Genomic DNA, 19,067 nt, shown 5'->3' on the forward strand with positions numbered 1-19,067 from the left:
ATCTCTCTGTATTCAAATCTCCTCCTCCTTTTTCTTATAAAGATACCAGTCATTGGCATTAGGGCCTACCTTAATCCAGTATGACCTCATCTTAACTTGATTACATCTTCAAAGACCATATTTCCAAATAAGGTCACATTCACAGATACCAGGGATTAGGACTTGAACATATATTTTTGGGGGACACAATTCAACTCAATACCTTGGTCATCCTTGTCACCAAGGCATTCTCCTACCGTATCTCCTTCCCAAGGCATGGAGGAACACTGCTGCCTGCTCACACAAGTAAATAGGAGGTGCTTCAGGTCTTTCCAGCCAAAGCCACAGCAGAAGGGCTGGACAGAAACCTGTGCTGAGCAAGATACCTTTTCAGTAAAGGGTAATCGTTGTAGCAGGGCAACAGAGCCATGGGCCAGCCAAGAGGCCAAGTCAAGCTGTGGTGAGACAGTTCCCTTTGGTGTCTGTAGCTGAGCCCCTGATCGCACAGTGGCATGGCACGGCTGTGTTAGTCATCCTTTCTCTAGATGCCATGAAGTTTGGAAAATGTGGCTGAATCCTTGTGAGGTCACCATGCTTAGTGAGTTTGGGCTCTGAATAAACAAGCGGCAGAAAGTCTTGAGATTCACAGCTCTTTCTGCTCCTGATTCTATAGGGTTGAGAAAGCAGATGTAAATTGATGGTGGGGCCCCATGTTGGGGTGATCAGACCTAACACCAGGCCACAGGGGCTACAAAGTCCAGCGGAGTCAAAGGAATGAGACAAGACAAGTTAAGAGTGCATAAAGTGGGACCGAGGGCCAACGCTAGTATGGAGACTGCTAAGGCCCCGAACTCTGGAAGCCCGCACTATTTATTGATGATCAAACAAAGAAGCAGGTGGTGAGGATGTGGGGGTTGAAAGAAAGCAGTGTAGAAAGCACATGATCTACAGCTGTGACAGTTTAGCATTTTCTTTGCAGTGTATGCAACATGTTCTGCTACTTGAGATAATGGGAAACATGTTCTTCTAGTTTAAGATACAATCAATCTATTAGCCTGGGAGCGCTAGAAGCAAGGAGCCAGCAACTCTAGACACATTTCAGAGGCCATAAGAGGTTTTAAACCCTGAACCCTGGATTCCGTCGAAGCCACAAGGGGTTTTATGCCCTGGGCTTAGATTGTGGTGTGGCAGGGCAGCCTTCCACCCTTTGGCCCAGAGCTTGGTGTTCCAAAGGCCATGAGGGGTTTTAGACCCTGGACCCCGGACATGTTCCAAGACTCTTTTACATTATGTCAGACACGCAAGCCCTGCCTCAGCTTTTTTCCCAACACTCAGCTTTTCCCCAACACCCCAGGTGTCTTCCCTGAGACCTGGCTGAAGTTCTACAGCACCACCTGCCTGCTTCTATCCTAACACTCTGTGGAGCAAACCTTATTCACTTGTTTTCCGTCTTTCCCTTCTGGGCTCCGAGGGTCCAAACCTTGAGGTAGGTACCATGGCACACTGGGCTCTCCACCCACAGCCTGATGCCTATAGATGATCAGCCACTGATAATGAGTGAACTTATTCTTCAATAAACCAGTGAATGATCACATGAAACAAATGGTCTAGTGGGACTCTCTGGCCACAAATACTGAATCACCTTCCTCTTCTTTACCACAGAAGAAGGGAGAATTTCTTTCTCGAAGGCCAAACCCTAGACTTCACAGTCTTTTCCTGTTTTTCTCCCCTGCAGGACTTCTACTCCTCAGGGTCTCCCGCAGGGCATTCTGTGGGCAACTAACCATCTAATGTTATTTTTATAGGGCCCAAGGGAGAGATTTTTATATACACACACATGTGTGCACACACACACACATAAACTCTGTGTGTGTGCATGTATAAATGATTTCAGTTATGTACTGCTACATAACAAACCACCCCCAATCTAAGTAGCAAAAAACAATCATTTTATTTTGCATACGGAGTCCTTGAGTCAGGAAATTAGACAGCAACTAGCAGGGGTCGCTAGCCTCTGCTCCCTGGTGTCTGGTACCTCAGCTGGAAAGACTTGAAAGCTGAGAAAGACTCAACAATGGGGGGCTAGAGTCATCTGGAGGTGTCTTCACCCACATGTCTGGTGGTTTGGGTGGAACCTCAGCTGGGCTGTCAGCCCAGACACCTACACGTGGTCCCTCCATGTATTCTCTGCACACAGGCTAGTTGGGCTTTGTCAGACTAGCTGGTAACTGGGCTCCAAGAGAAGGTGTCCCAAGAAAGCAAAGCACAAGTGCACGGCATTTTTATGACCTGGCCTCAGAAGTTACAGAGCGCCATATGGCACCATGTGATATTGGTCAAGGTTACACAGTTTTCCCAGGTTCAAGGAATGAGGAAGTGGGCAAGCTTCCTTTTTTTTTTTTTTTTTGAGATGGAGCCTCGCTCTGTTGCTCAGGCTGGAGTGCAGTGGCTAGATCTCGGCTTACTGCAAGCTCCACCTCCTGAGTTCAAGTGATTCTCCCGCCTCAGCCTCCCGAGTAGCTGGGATTACAGGCGCATGCCACCACACCCTGCTAATTTTTGTATTTTTAGTAGAAATGGGGTTTCACCATATTGACCAGGCTGGTCTCAAACTCCTGACCTTGTGATCTGCCCACCTCAGCCTCCCAAAAGAAAGCTTCTAGAACAGCATGTGGACAGGAGATATTGGTATGTCCTCTTGGAAAACAGTCTGACAAACTCTTTTTATCTTTTCTTTTCTTTTCTTTTCTTTTTTTTTTTTTTTTTTTAAGAGACAGGGTCTCTCTCTGTTGCCCAGGCTGGAGTACAGTGGCACGATCATAGCTTACTGCAGCCTCAAACTCCTGGGCTCACAAGCAATCCTCCTGTCTCAGTCTCTAGAGCAACTGGAACTACAGGCATGCACAACCATGCCTGGCTGATTAAGTAATTTTTTTTAAAGATGGGGTCTCACTATTTTGCCAAGGCTGGTCTCAAATCCCTGGCCTCAAATGATTCTCCCACTTCAGCCTTCCAAGTAGCTGGGATTACAGGCATAATCTTTTTCTTTAAGTTGTAAAATTCACGAACAAGAGAGTAAATACTAGTAGTTTAGAACTCTCCAATTGTGTTTCTCTGACCCTCAATCAAAAGTAACCAAGCTTGTGAGTTCTGTGTTACTCATGTTCTTGCTTTCTTTATAATTTTGCCACTCCAGGTTTTTTCCTAAATAATATATTGTTTAGTTTTGCCTGCTTGCAAACTTCGTAAAAATGGAATCACACAGAAGCATTCTCCTGTGATCTTGTGAATTTACTTTTTTTTTTTTTTTTTTTTTTTTGAGATGGAGTCTTGCTCTGTAACCCAGGCTAGAGTGCAGTGGCATGATTTCAGCCTACTGCAACCTCTGCCTCCCAGGTTCAAGTGATTCTTCTGCCTTAACCTCCCAAGTAGCTGGGATTACAGGTGCGTACCACCATGCCCAGCTAATTTTTGTATTTTTAGTAGATACAGGGCTTCATCATGTTGACCAGGTTAGTCTTGAACTCCTGGCCTCAAGTGATCTGCCCTCCTCAACCTCCCAAAGTGCTGGGATTACAGGCACGAGCCACCACACCCGGCTATTTACTCTTGTATCAGGAAGAAAGGGTAGGCTTGGTTGTGTTGTGGTAACAAACATCACCAAAATCTCAGTGGCTTATAACTCCAGTTATTTCTCACTTATACTACACAGATGTTGTGGATTGTAACTCTGCTCTGGGATCCAGGCTGAAGGAGCAGTCTCTATCTGGTCTCCAGACAGAAGAAAAAGAGACAATGGTGAGTCATGTGATTTTTCTTCAAACTCCTGCTCAGAAGTGACACGTGTTCATTCTACTCCCATTCTATTGGCCAAAGCAAGTCACTTGGCTAAGCCTAAGGTCAATGGGTTACAAATATAATCCCTATGTAGAAAGGGACCCGGAAGGAACACTTCTAGAGGGGCAACAGATATTTTGAAATAGTATTACAAGCTACCGTAGTATCCCTCCTTGTCAAAATCATTTGCATCCCTAATACAACCTACCTCCATATTCCCCCTTAGTCACAAATACTTGTTTCCCTCTTTTCTGCAAAATAAACTCACACGTTCTCACAGGAGACAACTCCAATTCCCATCTAACCACGTCATCAGACATTGAGTCCAAGAGCTCATGGTAGTTCATACATTGGGTATGGATGTAGTTCCATCTTGGTCTGGAGATCCAGAACTAAGAAGTCTAGTTATCAGCCCTCCACACACCCCATGGAACAAGGAAGAACAGGGATGGGGTAATCTCAATAAACACTTAGCAGATCTGGGGGAAGGCCTGAGGTTCTGCATTTCTAACATTATTTAGAAAGGAAAGAATGAGAAACATGATATTGGTCAAGGTTACAGTTTTTACAGGTTCAAGGCATGAGGGAGTGGGCAAACTTCTAGAATAGCATGTGGACAGGAGATATTGGTAATTGTTGATCTATGGACATCTTGAAATTCTACTGGGCTGACATCATAAGGGGCCCCCTATGCTGGGGAGAGGGAATATTTCTAGATTAGGTCTTAGTCCTGCCCCTGGACGAAGGGGGATTCTCAGGCCATTCTCCTTCATGGACCTTGGCTCTGCCATCTGGAAGGGCCTTCCTTTTCTATTTTCCTCCTGATGAGGGCATGTGCCTTCCTGGAGTGTGCCTCCATTTGCTCTCTGTGGTAGACTGTATTATTAAATATTCACTGCTCCTCTCCATGGGTCTGTTTTGCTGAACCCTAATTAACCTCAGTAGGGAAGGCACCAGGTTCAAAAGGCCAAAGAAGAGACCCAAAGGTAGCAAATAAGACATGGGGTTTTGGCCGGGCACAGTGACTCACAACTGTAATCCCAGCACTTTGGGAGGCCAAGGTGAGTGGATCACCTGAGGTCAGGAGTTCGAGACCAGCCTGGCCAACATGGTGAAACCCCATCTCTACTAAAAATATAAAAAATTACCTGGGCATGGTGTTGAGCACCTATAATCCCAGCTACTTGGGAGGCTGAGGCAGGAGAACCGCTTGAACCCAGAATGTGGAGGTTGCAGTGAGCCAAGATTGTGCCAATGCATTCCAGCCTGGGCAACAAGAGCAAAACGCCATCTCAAAAAAACAAAAAGACATAGGGTTTTATTAGGGGCTTACATACAGGGGAGAGTCTCCAGCAGCGACAGACTGGACAGGAAAAACGCAACCACTTGCAAAGAGCATGCAGTTTATAGAGCATTTTCACTTAACACCCTCCCCTTAACAACCTTCACCTGGTAACCTGCATTTAACCTAAAACAAATGGCCTCCATCCCCTATACGGCCCACATTCTACCAGACAGGGAGGGAGTGGGGTGGAGCTTACATGTTCCTCATAGACAGGAAGGAATCTCTGGGTTGGCCATTCCCAGATTCTCTAGCTCAGAGCACACACTGAGGGGCGTCTGCCATACAAGGTCATTCTAAGGCTGTGCTTAAGTTATTGCTATTGGGTATGTTTATCCTACAGGGTCCCTGAATACTGGATGATTATAATGCTCACTCCCTGATGACAAACTTGGTCATATGACTTTTTTGGCCAATGGAAGCGGTGCGCACCACTTTCGGGTAGAAGCTTTATTGTAGGGTGACCAACTTCGGTTTCCCGAAGATGAAGACTATTCTGGTTTTAACACTAAAGTGTTGTATCCAGGAAACCCCCAGTCCTGGGCAAACAGGGATAATTGGTCACCCAAGCTTTAAGAGTCATGTCATACTTTTATTTTTTTCCTTTTTCAGGAGAACAAAAATGTCTTAGTTAGAAACTTCCTATGAGCCTTGGTCACAGAATGAGGACATAGCTGACCTCTATGGATATGTAATGCAAATAAGAAACAAATGTTTGGGCCAGGTGCAGTGGCTTATGCCTGTAATCCCAGAACTTTGGGAGACCGAGGCAGGTGGATCACTTGAGGTCAGGATTTCAAGACCAGCCTGGCCAACATGGTGAAATCCTGTCTCCACTAAAAATACAAAAATTAGCCAGGCATGGTGGTGGGGGCCTGTAGTCCCAGCTACTTGGGAGTCTGAGGCACAAGAATCACTTGAACCTGGGAGGCAGAGGTTGCAATGAGCTGAGATTGCACCACTGCTCTCCAGCCTGGGTGACAGAGCAAGACTCAGTCTCAAAAGAGGAAAGGAGGGGAAGGGGGAGGGGGAGGGAAGGGGAAGGGGATGTAGAGGGGGGAGGGGTGGGGGAAGGGGAGGGAAAAGAAAGGGGAGGGGTGGGGGAAGGGGAGGGAAAAGAAAGGGGAGGGGTGGGAGAAGGGGAGGGATGAAAAGGGGAGGGGAGGGGAGGGGAGGGGAGGGGAGGGGAGGGGAGGGGAGGGGAGGGGAGGGGAGGGGAGGGAAGGGCAAGTTAAGTTTGGGGTTTATTTAACCACTGAGTTGAGAAGGTCATTTGTTACTGCAGGATAACTTAGCCTAAGCTGACTGAGGCAGCTCACATGGTCTTTGGTATTCATCCATTCATCCATTTCTTATTGATGTCTGACAAGCTCTGCCTCTTCTTGCCCTCAATATGGTTATGCCATACTTCTCCTTGAAACTTCAGTAATTTTGTGAGTAGGGCTGCCAAGTAAAATACAAAATGCCCAGCTAAATTTGAAATTCAGATAAACAATATATAATTTTAGAAATTTTTCCTAAATTTAAATTGATCATTTTAATAAAATTTAATTTTTAACTAGTAAGTTTGCTAAACCAGTTTTCACTACTTAAAATAATTTTAATAAGTATAGCCCACACAATATTTGAGACATACTCATACTAACAAAGTATTTGCTCTTTATCTGAAATTCAAATTTGACTAGGCATTCTGTATTTTCATTTGCTAAATTTAGCAACTCTAGTTGTGAGGAAAGCAGTTTTTGAGGGGCCTGGGACAAAGAATATACTCAGAAAATTTCCGCTTCTACAGACAGCAGAATTGTGGAGCGGAGCAGTCCCTAATCTGTCATCAGATTTATGGGGAGCTTTCAAAAAGGGACCTAGGTGTGAACTCAGACCTGATTAGTTAGAAACTTGTGTGGAATATCTGGGGAATCTGTAGTTTTTGAGACAATCTTGCTCTGTTGCCCAGGCTGGAGTGCAGTGGTACGATCTTGGCTCACTGCAACTTCTGCCTCCCAGGTTCAAGTGATTCTCCTGCCTCAGCCTCCCAAGTAGCTGGGATTACAGGTGCCCACCATCATGCCTGGTAATTTTTTTGTATTTTTAGTAGAGACAGAATTTCACCATGTGGGCCAGGCTGGTCTCCAACTCCCGACCTCAAGTGATCCACCCTCCTCGGCCTCCCAAAGTGCTGGGATTACAGGGAATCTGTAGTTTTCTTTTAAAAAGTGTGTTAATTCTGATCATTGGCCAGGTTTGGAAACTAGTGGCCTAAGGGATTACTTCTCAAACTCTAACCATGCGAAGCATCTCGCGATCTTGCTAAACACAAATTTTGATTCAGCAGGTATTAGAGGACCTGAGGTTCTGCATTTCTAACATCATGATATTGATGCTACACAGCTGTGGATCACACTGAGTAGCAACACTTCAGAGTGATGGGTCTCAAACTTGAACCACCCGGGGGCTTATTAAACCGCATTGCTGGGCCCCACCCCAGAGTTTTTTACTTAGTAGATAAGACCTACTCTTTTTGTTAGAAAAGCTCCCAGGTGTTTCTGATGCTGCTGCTCTGGGACCCACACTCAGGATCACAGCTCTAGGAGAAAGAGAAAAGGCTTTGGGATTGGTGGACCTGAATGAAGATCCATCCCAGCAAGCGGGTCACTTCTGACAGATTTCTTACATTGGTTCTCCACTCTGTACATAAGAGTCACCTGGGCCAGGCATGGTGGCTGACGCCTGTAATCCCAGCACTTTGGGAGGCTGAGGCGGGTAGATCACCTGAGGTCAGGAGTTCGAGACCAGCCTGACCAACATGGGGAAACCCAGTCTCTACTACAAATACACAAAAATTAGCCGGGGGTAGTGGCGCGCACCTGTGATCCCAGCTACTCCAGAGGCTGAGACAGGAGAAGTGCTTGAACCCGGGAGGTGGAGGCTGCAGTGAACAGAGATCACGCCACTGCATCCAGCCTAGGGGACAAGAGCGAAACTCCGTCTGAAAAAAAAAGTCACCTGAAGAACTTAATCCTGATGCCAGTCTTCTTTCCCAGATCAAATTAAACCAGGAAAGCTGGGAGTGAGACCCAGGTGCACTGTTTTATTTTATTTTATTTTTTTTTTTTTTGAGGCAGAGTCTCGCTCTGTCGCCCGGACTGGAGTGCAGTGGCCGGATCTCAGCTCACTGCAAGCTCCGCCTCCCAGGTTTACGCCATTCTCCTGCCTCAGCCTCCCGAGTAGCTGGGACTACAGGCGCCCGCCACCTCGCCCGGCTAGTTTTTGTATTTTTTTTTAGTAGAGACGGGGTTTCACCGTGTTAGCCAGGATGGTCTCGATCTCCTGACCTCGTGATCCGCCCGTCTCGGCCTCCCAAAGTGCTGGGATTACAGGCTTGAGCCACCGCGCCCGGCCAACCAGGTGCACTGTTTTAACAAATTCCGCAGGGAATTCTAATGTGTCGCCAGGTGGAAAACCACTGAAACACTTTGAGCCATTCTCCTTATCTGAAAATGAAGACTGTCTGAGGATTAAGTGTAATAGAAATGAAAGAGTCTGGCATAAGGCAGGCACCTGAAGTGGCTGCTATTACTCCTCCACTTTCTAGCCTTCCCTTCCATCTTGGAGGAAGAGCTGTCCCCAGGCCTGTATAAGGTTCACCTGTCTCCCACCCCTCCCCCACAAAGAAAAGAACTTAGCTTTCTTTGTCATTTTCTTCTGCAACATTGCCTCTCACCAGCGTCTTAAGTCTGCTTCGACTAGCTCTTCCCTATCTGTCTTTTAAAATATCCTGAACTCTGCCATTACTCAATCTTACCGTCATCCTGTTTCCTGCCTCATATCACTGATAACATTTCTCAAGCAAGTGACCTACAGCGGTACCAATTCCTAGCTTCTCCTTAACCCTTAGGAGAAAAAGCCTCATTCCTTTCACCCCCACCCCTAAACGTTAGTACATAGGCACCCAAAGTTTATCAAAAGTGTTTGAATGGTCAAACCCAGAGGCCTTTTCTCGGTAATTCTTCTCTTTCTATTTAATTGAACAAGCATGTTTTAGTGCCTACTATCACTTGGGTAGAAAGAGGAATAAGTCACCCTCCTTGGCCTCAAGGGGTAGGGCTTGGGAGCAGCTATCATGTAAGCAAGGCAATACCTGAGATAGGAACTGTGAGGTAAAGTGTGTATGATGTGGGTTCTTGCCCTCAGCACTCAGCCTTATCATAGGGCTTTGCATCTACATCTATTACAAATGAATGAATGAATGGACGAATGAACTCCACAGGAAGATGAGGAAAGCCTTCATGAATGGAGTGACCTTGCAGCAGAGTCTCAAAGGATGAGTAGGGTTTTCCAGGTAGAGAAGTGTGTGGGTGAGTAGTCCAGATGGAGTCAAAGGTATGGGAGCAAGGAATAGCCTGGTACATTCCAGAAATGTTGATAATGTCACTGGCTGACTCAGAGGGTATGAAGGGGAGGAGGAGGAGGAGGGAAGGCTGGAGAGAGCAGGTGGAAAGGAAGTGGAGGTGCAAAAAGATGCTGAAGGGCCTCCTGTACCTCCAGGAAGAGTTTGAATGTTATCATTTGAGCAATGGGTAGCTATTCCTGGATCTTCTTAAGGGAATCAATTGATGAGAGCTGCAGTTTAGAAAGACAGACCTGGCAGCAACTCAAGCGCTGGAGAGGACAGAACCACTGGGGAAGAGGGTATGGGAAAGAAGAGCAGCAGGCTGAGGATAGGCCCTGGACTGAAGAGTCAGGCACAGGAAGAAGAGTTCATGGAACAGACTATGAAATAGACAAAGGAAAACCAGAGGTGCTTCCCAAGCAGGGGGCCTGGCCACCAGAGTCCCAAGCTACAAAGATGTCAAGCAAAGAAGAACTGAAAGCCAACTGCTGGATGCAGCAGTTAGTGGGGGTCACAGTGGCCTTTGTCCAAACTGTTCCAGTGGAGCAGTAGGGGCAGAGAAAAAACCACGGGAGCAGGCACCACAAGCTCACACTCCACCCACACGTCCCCTTTCTCCTTGAGTCCTGTGACCCATGTGCTTGCTCTCTTTCTCTCTCAAGGGAAATCCAAATTTAAAAATATGGAGCCATGGGAATCAGTTCCTTTGCTAACACACTGAACATTAGTTTTCTTCTTCTCTTTTGCAAAAACCTTATTTCACAAAATACTCAAACAAATAGACGAAGTACAGTGAAGTCCAGGTAGATATCATCCACCTTCAGCAATGATCAACCCATGGCCAATCTTTCATTTCAACACTCATATCCTCATTCTTTTGGAGCAAATACCAGATATTCTTTCATCCATCAGTATGTCAATATGTATCTCTGAAATAGAAGGACTTTTTATAAAATGTAATCATAATATAATTAATATCCATTCCCCAATTGTTTTGTTATAAAAGACAATTTGTATTGTCTTTTACAGTTTAATTTTTGTTTTGTTTTGTTTCTTTTTGAGACAGAATCTTGCTCTGTCACGCAGGCTGGAGTGCAGTGGTGCAATCATGGCCTATTGCAGCCTCTACCTCCTGGGCTCAGGTGATCCTCCCACCTTAGCCTCCCAAGTAGCTGGGACTATAGGTGCATGCCACCACATCCAGCTAATTTTTTGTATTTTTGTAGAGATGGAGGGTCTCACTATGTTGCCCAGGCTGGTCTCAAACTCCTGGGCTCGAGTGATCCACTTGACCCAGCCTTCCAAAGTGCTAGAATTACAGGCATGAGTCACCATACCCAGCTATGGTTTGTTGTCATTTGGCTGCTAATAAGACCCATACATTCCATTTGGTTGATCTATCTCTTTAATTCCTTTTAAATTTATAATTTTATAAGGTCCCCTTCCACATTTTTCTTTGTGGAAGAGGAGAAAAGACCCTTGTTCTCTGGATCACTCTGTGGTTAAGGGGGTGGGTCCTCAAATCAGATGACCTGGTTCTATTTTGCTTTCTTGGTTTTTAGTACTTTTTGTTTGTTACATACACACAGAAAAGTACATGAATCATAAGTGATGAATTTTCATAAGTGAACATGCCTGTGTAACTACCACCCAACTCAGGAACAGGGCATCACTGGCCCCCAAGAACCCCCTCTCAGGACCTTTCCCAGTCTCTACTACCTCACAAAAGTCAGGTGACTTTTTCACACCATAGCCATGTGTTACCTCTTTTTGAACTTTATATAAGTAGAATCATAGCACACATTTCTTGGATGACTGGCTTCTTTCATTCACCTTTATGCTGGTGGTGTGTTTATCATAATGATTTGTTCATTCCCAATGCTGCATAGTATTCCATTGAATATGAATGTTCCACAATCTATTTATCCATTCTAATGTTGATGGACATTTGGATTGATTTCAATCTTAAGCCATTACAAATGGTGCCATGATGAATGTTATTGTCCATGTGTTTCTTTGGGTACATACTTAAGAATGAGAATTATGCATGCTCATGATTGCCGAGGTTTTAATTATTTTACCTCTCTGACCTCAGTTTCTTAATCTGTAAAACAGGCATAATCATGTTCAGCCTGTGGAGTTATTGGGAGGATTAAATATTTTTAAAATTCTAAAACTCTTAGAATCCTGCTTGTCTCTTAGTAAGGGTTTGATAAAAGTTAGCTATCAATCCTTCCTCCTTTTATGGTGGTAACTTCTCAATCTCCTTCACTGTCTTTCTCCTCCTGCCAAGTTTCATTCTCCCAAGTTCAGGTTAACCTGGTCTGCTTTTCCCTGTCTCTGAAACTTGTCTATGCCTAGGACTTCCATTACCTTGTACTGTGGACAGCTTTTGCAACATGTTATCTAGAAGCTATGACTTCAAATCCCCTTGTCTACAAAACTCAGCCTCTCCCCTGCTCAACAATCCTCCCCTTCTAGTAATGATGTCCTATTTTCCCTTTCCCTTGAATATATGTGTCACCAAAATCTCAACAGATCTAAAGCAAATTTGCCTTTCTCTCTCGTATTAGAATCACCTTGGGGTCATCTCTGACCCTTCTCTCTTTCTTGCACCCCATATTTAATCTGTGGGGAAGTCCTGAAGAATCTATGCTCACATCACTGTTATTCTTCTTTTCTTTTTACTTTCACTGTCTAGTTCAGGCCCTTAACAATTTATATTGAAACTAATGCAATAACCTCTTCTACCTGGCTCCAACCTCTCCTATTTCTAATTTTCTCTGAACATTGCCTCCAGATTAATTTGACTAAAATATGGCTTTATAATAAATCATCATGATAGGGCATATAACTGTGAAAAAAAAAATAAAGCCTTAGTACCCCAAGCTCACTATGTCAAAGGGAAAAGTTAAGCTTGGAAACTGAGTCACACAAAAACTGCCTTCCTTTTACTCCTAAACAGATCGTGGCATTTGGACTGTTTACAACCTTAAGCTATTACATATGGTGCTATTATGAATGTTATTGTCCATATTTCTCTCTGGGTACATACTTAGGAATGAGTATGTGATAACGGAAGGCCATCTATCTCCCCAGGTGGTCTCCCTCACAATTGCTTACAAGGAAATTTCTTGTGGTTCCTAAATCTTTCAGAATACATATCCTCCCGATAAACTAACCCTAAAACACAGTTCTGTTGAATCTCACCCTGGCAATGTAGACTTTTTTTTTCTTTTTTCTTTTTCTTGTGAGACAGAGTCTTGTTATCCAGGTTGGAGTGCAGTGGCACTGATCTCGGCTCACTACAACCTCCGCCTCCTAGGTTCAAGCAATTCTCCTGCCTCAGCCTCTTGAGTAACTGGGACTCCAGGTGCCTGCCACCACACCTGGCTAATTTTTTTGTATTTTTAGTAGACACGGGGGTTTCACCATGTTGCCCAGGCTGGTCTCGAACTCCTGACCTCAAGAGATCCACCTACCTCAGCCTCCCAAAGTGCTGGGATTACAGGCGTGAGTCACCGTGCCCAGCCAACTATGTAGATTAACATCTTATCTTCACAGGTATGGGATCAAGACCAGACTAGAAATCATTCCTCTGCCCACCCCAGACAAATGCATATTAGATTTCTTCCTCTGTGTTTACTTTATTTTATGTAAAATGTGGATTTACCAAGCAAGAAAACTAACATAATTGACTGTTCCTCTACCCACCCCTTTCACATGTAAAATGTAGATTCAGCGAGTGCTAATCAAAGCCTCACGAGAAAGTAATCTCCTGTATCATTGTTTACCCTTCCTTCTTTTTTTCCTTTCCTCTATAAAGTCCTCAAAAAACCCTTTTTGGAAAAAGCACAGGCCACAGATCCTATGGTAACTTGTGTTTCTTTTTCCCAGAAGTGTCCTCAACCTTGGCAAAGTAAACCTCTACATGGATTGAGATCTGTCTCAGACACATTTTGGTTTCCATGACTTCTGAATGGCAGCATGAGGAGCTCCATGAACCGTCTCCCCAGTGAAATGACCATAACCACTGGAAATTACTTAAGATCAAAGCCACAACCATTTAAAGCCTTTGGAAATTGTTTTAAGGGGACATGGCAAATTAATACATTTTTATTCAAGAAAATGTGCAAAGTCTCAGTAAGAACAGTGAGAGTCAATAACCTTTGTACCACAAAGGACTTCCTCCCTCCTCCTCCTCCTAGCTCAGCATTATGGAAAAGTTACTCTAAGTAGGTGAAGCCAAGAACACAGGCTACCTCTTCCCCCAGCTCTCAGTTGAGGACTACTATATATCCCTGGGAGGGACAGGCTGCCAGCATTTCTCATGCCCTCCAGTTTCATGCTGCAAAAGCTCTCCTTTGGACAAGACTGGCTGATAAATCTGGGGCTCACTTCCTAAACCTGCCCCCACTCATATGGCAGAAACTCCACCTCGGCCATGGCAGGCTAAGCATACTGGAGCCTGTGTTACCCTGGCCTCAGCTTGCTCATGGGGCAGAGATTCTTTACAGGAAAGGCAAGCCCAGAAGAACAAAAGCCACCGCTCTGTCCAGCACTCTGCTCATAAAGCAGGATTGTCATCCTGAGATAAGGGGGCCACTGTCTCTGCCTGAGTTCCCCACGCTCCAGAGCAGTGGCGCAGAGGTTTTGCCCAAGGAGAGAGGCAGGCCATAGATACAGAGACCTCTGAAGTTCTTCCCAAGAGAACACTTTATGTGGAACACAATGTGGGAAAGTTCAAGTGTAAGGGTGTTCTCAAAAACAATGAAGATTTTGTTGGTAAGCAATTAAGAGGAGCCTGGGAACTCCATTCAAACAACAAGCTGAACTGTAGACCAGCTAGAAGTGTCCTGGAGAGAACCAGGGAAAGCATCAGCTAAGAAGAGCCCTCCTGGTGTTAGCATAAGCCTCAAACACCTACCTGAAAGATTACCCTTGCAAAGGGGCTCAAATTTAACATACAAGACAGGAGCAATTCATGCCTCCAGGGGATTGTCAAACACAAAAGAACAATCAGCCAGCAGTTGATGGAGGCTTAACAGCTGGATGTGATACCGTAGCAGGCTGACAGCTTAATAAAGAGATAAGGTAAAGAGAAAAGGAGACTTTTTTTTCTTTTTTTTTTTTGTGAGATGGAGTCTCGCTCTGTTGCCCAGGCTGGAGTGCGTTGGCCCAATCTCAACTCACTGCAGCCTCCCACTCCTGGGTGCAAGTGATTCTCCTGCCTCAGCCTCCTGAATAGTTGGGATTACAGGCCTGAGCCACCACACCCAGCCTGAATTTGACTCTTCTAGGCACCTCATGTAAGTGGAATCATGCAATATTTGTCCTCTTGTGATTGGCTAATTTCATTTTACATAATGTCTTCAAGTATCATCCATATTGCAGCATGTGTCAGAATTTCATTCTTTTTTTTTTTCTTGAGACAGAGTCTGTCACCCTGGCTGGAGTGCAGTGGCACAATCACAGTTCACTGCAACCTCAACCTCCTGGGTTCAAGTGATCCTCCTACCTCAGCCTCCCAAGTAGATGGGACTACAGGAGCATGCCAGCACGCCCAGCTAATTTTTTTTTTTTTTTTAACTTTTTTGTAGAGACAAGATCTCACTGTATTGCCCAGGCTGGTCTTGAACTCTTGGGCTCAAGCAATCCTCTTGCCTCTGCCTCCCAAAATGCTGGGATTACAAGCATGAGCCACTGCACTGGCCAATTTCATCCCTTTTGAAAGCTGAATAGTATTCCATTATTTGTACTTACCAATTTTATTTATCCCTTCATCCATCAGTGGACATTTGGGTTGTTTCCCCATTTTGGCCATTATGAATAATGCTGCTATGAACATTGGCATACAAATATCTTGAATCAAATTTAACTTAAATGCCATGTCTGCATTGTGATACAAGAGATGATTATAGAGTAGCACATGGAAGAACATTTAAAAATGTAATAGTTGGCTGGGTCTGGTGGCTCAAGCCTATAATCCCAGCACTTTGGGAGGCCGAGGCAGGGGGATCACCTGAGGTCAGGAGTTCAAGACCAGCCAGGCCAATATGGTGAAAACCCATCTCCACTAAAAACACACACACAAAAATTAGACAGGCATGGTGGCGCACGCCTGTAATCCCAGCTACTCGGCAGGCTGAGGTGGGAGGATCCCTTGAACCCAGGAGGTGGAGGTTGTAGTGAGCCAAGGTTGTGCCACTGTACTCCAGCCTGGGCAACAGAGCAAGACTCTGTCTCAAAAAAATAATAAATAAAAATAAATAATAAAATGTAATCCTTATGAAATGATTGTAATGTAATTAGAATAACTATAATCACACTTCAAGCCTGCAATATCACAGATATTACTGCTTTGGCCCACAGGGTTTCTCAACCTCAGCACTATTGACATTTGGGATAATTCTTTGTTGTGGGGCTGTCCTGGGAACTGAAGGGTGGTTAGCAGCATCTCTAGTCCCTACCCACTAGAGGTCAACAGCACCCCTGCGGTTGTGACAACCACAGATATTGTCAAGAGTCCCCTGAGGGACGAAACTACCCCCAGTTGAGAACCACTGGTTTAGGATGGGGCTTAATAAGGTATTTCATTTTAAAAGTTGAGTCAATTTGATGACATTATTAAGTAAATAATAAAGCAGAGAGTAAAGAGACAGGGTCAAAATTATCCATGTGGTTTGCAGATGCCTGGAGTTTGGGATGTTTGCTCTGCAACTATGTGAGGATATCCAAATACCCAAAGGGCTGAGATGAAGCCATTAACTAAGACGAAGGCATTATCTTGCCTCCACCATCAGCCCCATCCATTTGTTCATCTTCTCACCTGCTAGGCCCCAATTTGACTCTGCTGTGGACAAACTATCTTGTGTTGATCCACTCAGAGGCCTACCTGGAATGCCATGCTCCCTCACCGCCAATGCTGCCCTGCCAGATTCAGCCCATAGACCTTCAAAAACCAATTCAAATCTCCAATAATCCAAGTCAGAAGAAATTGCTGCCTCCTCTGAATAATTATTGCTGACACTGATGGCACTCTGTGCTTATTGCTCAGTCCTTTGAGTTATCTCATCGATATTTCCCATTTGTCCTATATCCATCCCCACCGAGGAATGAATGGGACTTTATGATTCTGTCTGTCTTTCTAGTATTAGATGTCTTGCTTAGTAAAAAATGTTTACTGTTTTGTAAATTAATTTAAATATATGGCAAAACAATATAGGGGTCTCTGGAAAGATGGAAATTGTTTGTTTTTGTTTTTGAGACAGAGTCTCACTCTGTTGCCCAGGCTGGAGTGCAATGGTGCAATCTCAGTGCAATCTTGGCTCACTGCAACCTCCGCCTACCGGGTTCAAGTGATTCTCCTGCCTCAGCCTCCCAAGTAGCTGGAATTACAGAGACCTGCCACCACACAGGGCTAATTTTTGTATTTTTAGTAGAGACAGAGTTTCACCATGTTGGCCAGGCTGGTCTTGAATTCCTGACCTCAAGTGATCCACCTGCCTAGGCCTCCCAATCTGCTGGAATTACAGGTGTGAACCACTGTGCCCAGCTGTTTTTTTTTTTTTTTGGTGGGGTTTTTGTTGTTGTTGTTATTTTTTTACGCTGCATCTTGCCTTCTTTGGAAATAGTTTTAAAATAGCTCAATAACCTAAAATTATGTAGGAAAGAGTGTATGATGAGCTTATTTAATACACAAGTTTTATCGACTCCTTTGCAATTAATAGTATGAATAACTCAATTTTTATTTCTTTAGTTAAGAATGACATCAGGAAGAGGAATGCATGGTGACTAAGAAGAAGTCATCGTTAGCCAGTCACCTGTCAGATATTCTGTATGTATCTGATTATAAGATTAGAACACTTTTTCATCTGTGTGTGTGTGCGCGCGTGCATGTGCGTGTGTGTGTGTTTGTGTGTTTCATGAGCATTTTTAGTACTAGGTCCTATATATGTAAATATAAATGTTACCATAAAGTGTATCATCCAAATTGGGAGTATTTGAGAATCACCTGATGGGAAGGAGGGCACTATTAAAATTTTGCCAGGACAACAGGCATAAGCCAGGTGTGTTCATCTTATGATTTTACTATAGACAACTCACATATAGCTTAAGAAAGCAGACCAAATCACAGACAAGGTTATTTTTCATGATCGTTTTCACTGGCCACCAGAAAGCCTTTTCTAATAACAAAAGGACCACATTTTTGAAATTGATCATAGTTTGTCCTCATGGAACTATCGCATGCTGGGACTTAAAGCCTCTGAACAAACTTCATCTCCATTACCAATAAGAAGCCAGACAGTGGACCTGCTTACAGGGCATTCTGAACCTCCTTCCTAGACTGCATGCAGACTGCACTGGGTGTGACAATAAAGCCACAATATTCGATCCCTCAGACTGCACCATGTCACAACTGTAGGAATACTTTATGAACCTCCAGGCTGCAGCATTTACTGTTATTCTCTTAGCCTCATCCTTTCCGTTTCCCTCACAATGATTACACTGATGAGGTCTAGTCTCAAAAACCTTTACTCGGTCCTCAAACCATTTTTGGTAACCACATTCCAAAGGAAAAGTTTCTCGCACCAGGTGGTGGGATTTTGCTAGTAAAAAAAAATCCTGGCCGGGCGCGGTGGCTCAAGCCTGTAATCCCAGCACTTTGGGAGAACGAGACGGGCGGATCACAAGGTCAGGAAATCGAGACCATCCTGGCTAACACGGTGAAACCCCATCTCTACTAAAAAAAAAAAAAAGAAAATACAAAAAACTAGCTGGGCGAAGTGGCGGGCGCGTGTAGTCCCAGCTACTCGATCTTGGTTCACTGCATCTGCCACCTCCTAGGTTCAAGTGATTCTCCTGCCTCAGCCTCCCGAGTAGCTGGGATTACAGGCACACATCACCACACCCAGCTAATTTTTGTATTTTTACAAATAATTTTGTAGAGACGGTGTTTTGCCAATTGGCCAGACTGGTCTCAAACTCCTGGCTTCAAGTGATCCACCCACCTCAGCCTCCCAAAGTGCTGGGATTACAGGCATGAGCCATGGCGCCTGGCCCTAAAACAGATTTAAAAAATAAAGTCTATCTATGTTTTCTGAAAATCCTGAATCCTGTGGTCACTACTTCTGAAGGCTAGAACTTAAAAAATGAGTGAAGACCTTAGAGGGAGATTCTGAAATGGGCTCCTGTAATAGCTATGGCAAACATTTATTTAACATTTTTAGGTATGTGCCAGGTACTGTTTGATGCACTTTGCATCTGTGAACTCATCTGCCACTCAAAGGACCCCATGAGACAAGCACTTCACTGTCTTCTGCATTTTACAGAAGAAAGTGGGGAACAGAGACGTGCTGTACCTGCCCAAAGTCACAAGACTAGGAAGGATGGAACCAGGATCCAAGCCCCAGCGGCAGAGCTTCCAAATCCCATTTCTCTGAACCATCCCCCATGGACGCAGAATAACAAAAATGACAAACTGAGTGAATTGCTGATTTTCCCTGAAGAGAATAAATA

General features: G+C 44.5%; 1 long non-coding RNA gene across 1 annotated transcript; it reads left to right on the plus strand.

Moving 5' to 3' along the window:
* The first annotated feature begins 2,515 nt into the window (after positions 1–2,515).
* LOC115897398 lies at positions 2,516–19,067 on the plus strand. Its single transcript, XR_004057186.1, has 5 exons — positions 2,516–2,667; positions 3,692–3,777; positions 13,446–14,642; positions 17,308–17,385; positions 18,779–19,067. It is a non-coding gene; the product is annotated as an uncharacterized LOC115897398 (long non-coding RNA).

This window comes from Rhinopithecus roxellana, chromosome 5, assembly GCF_007565055.1.
Source record: "Rhinopithecus roxellana isolate Shanxi Qingling chromosome 5, ASM756505v1, whole genome shotgun sequence".
Classification (NCBI taxonomy): Eukaryota; Metazoa; Chordata; class Mammalia; order Primates; family Cercopithecidae; genus Rhinopithecus; species Rhinopithecus roxellana.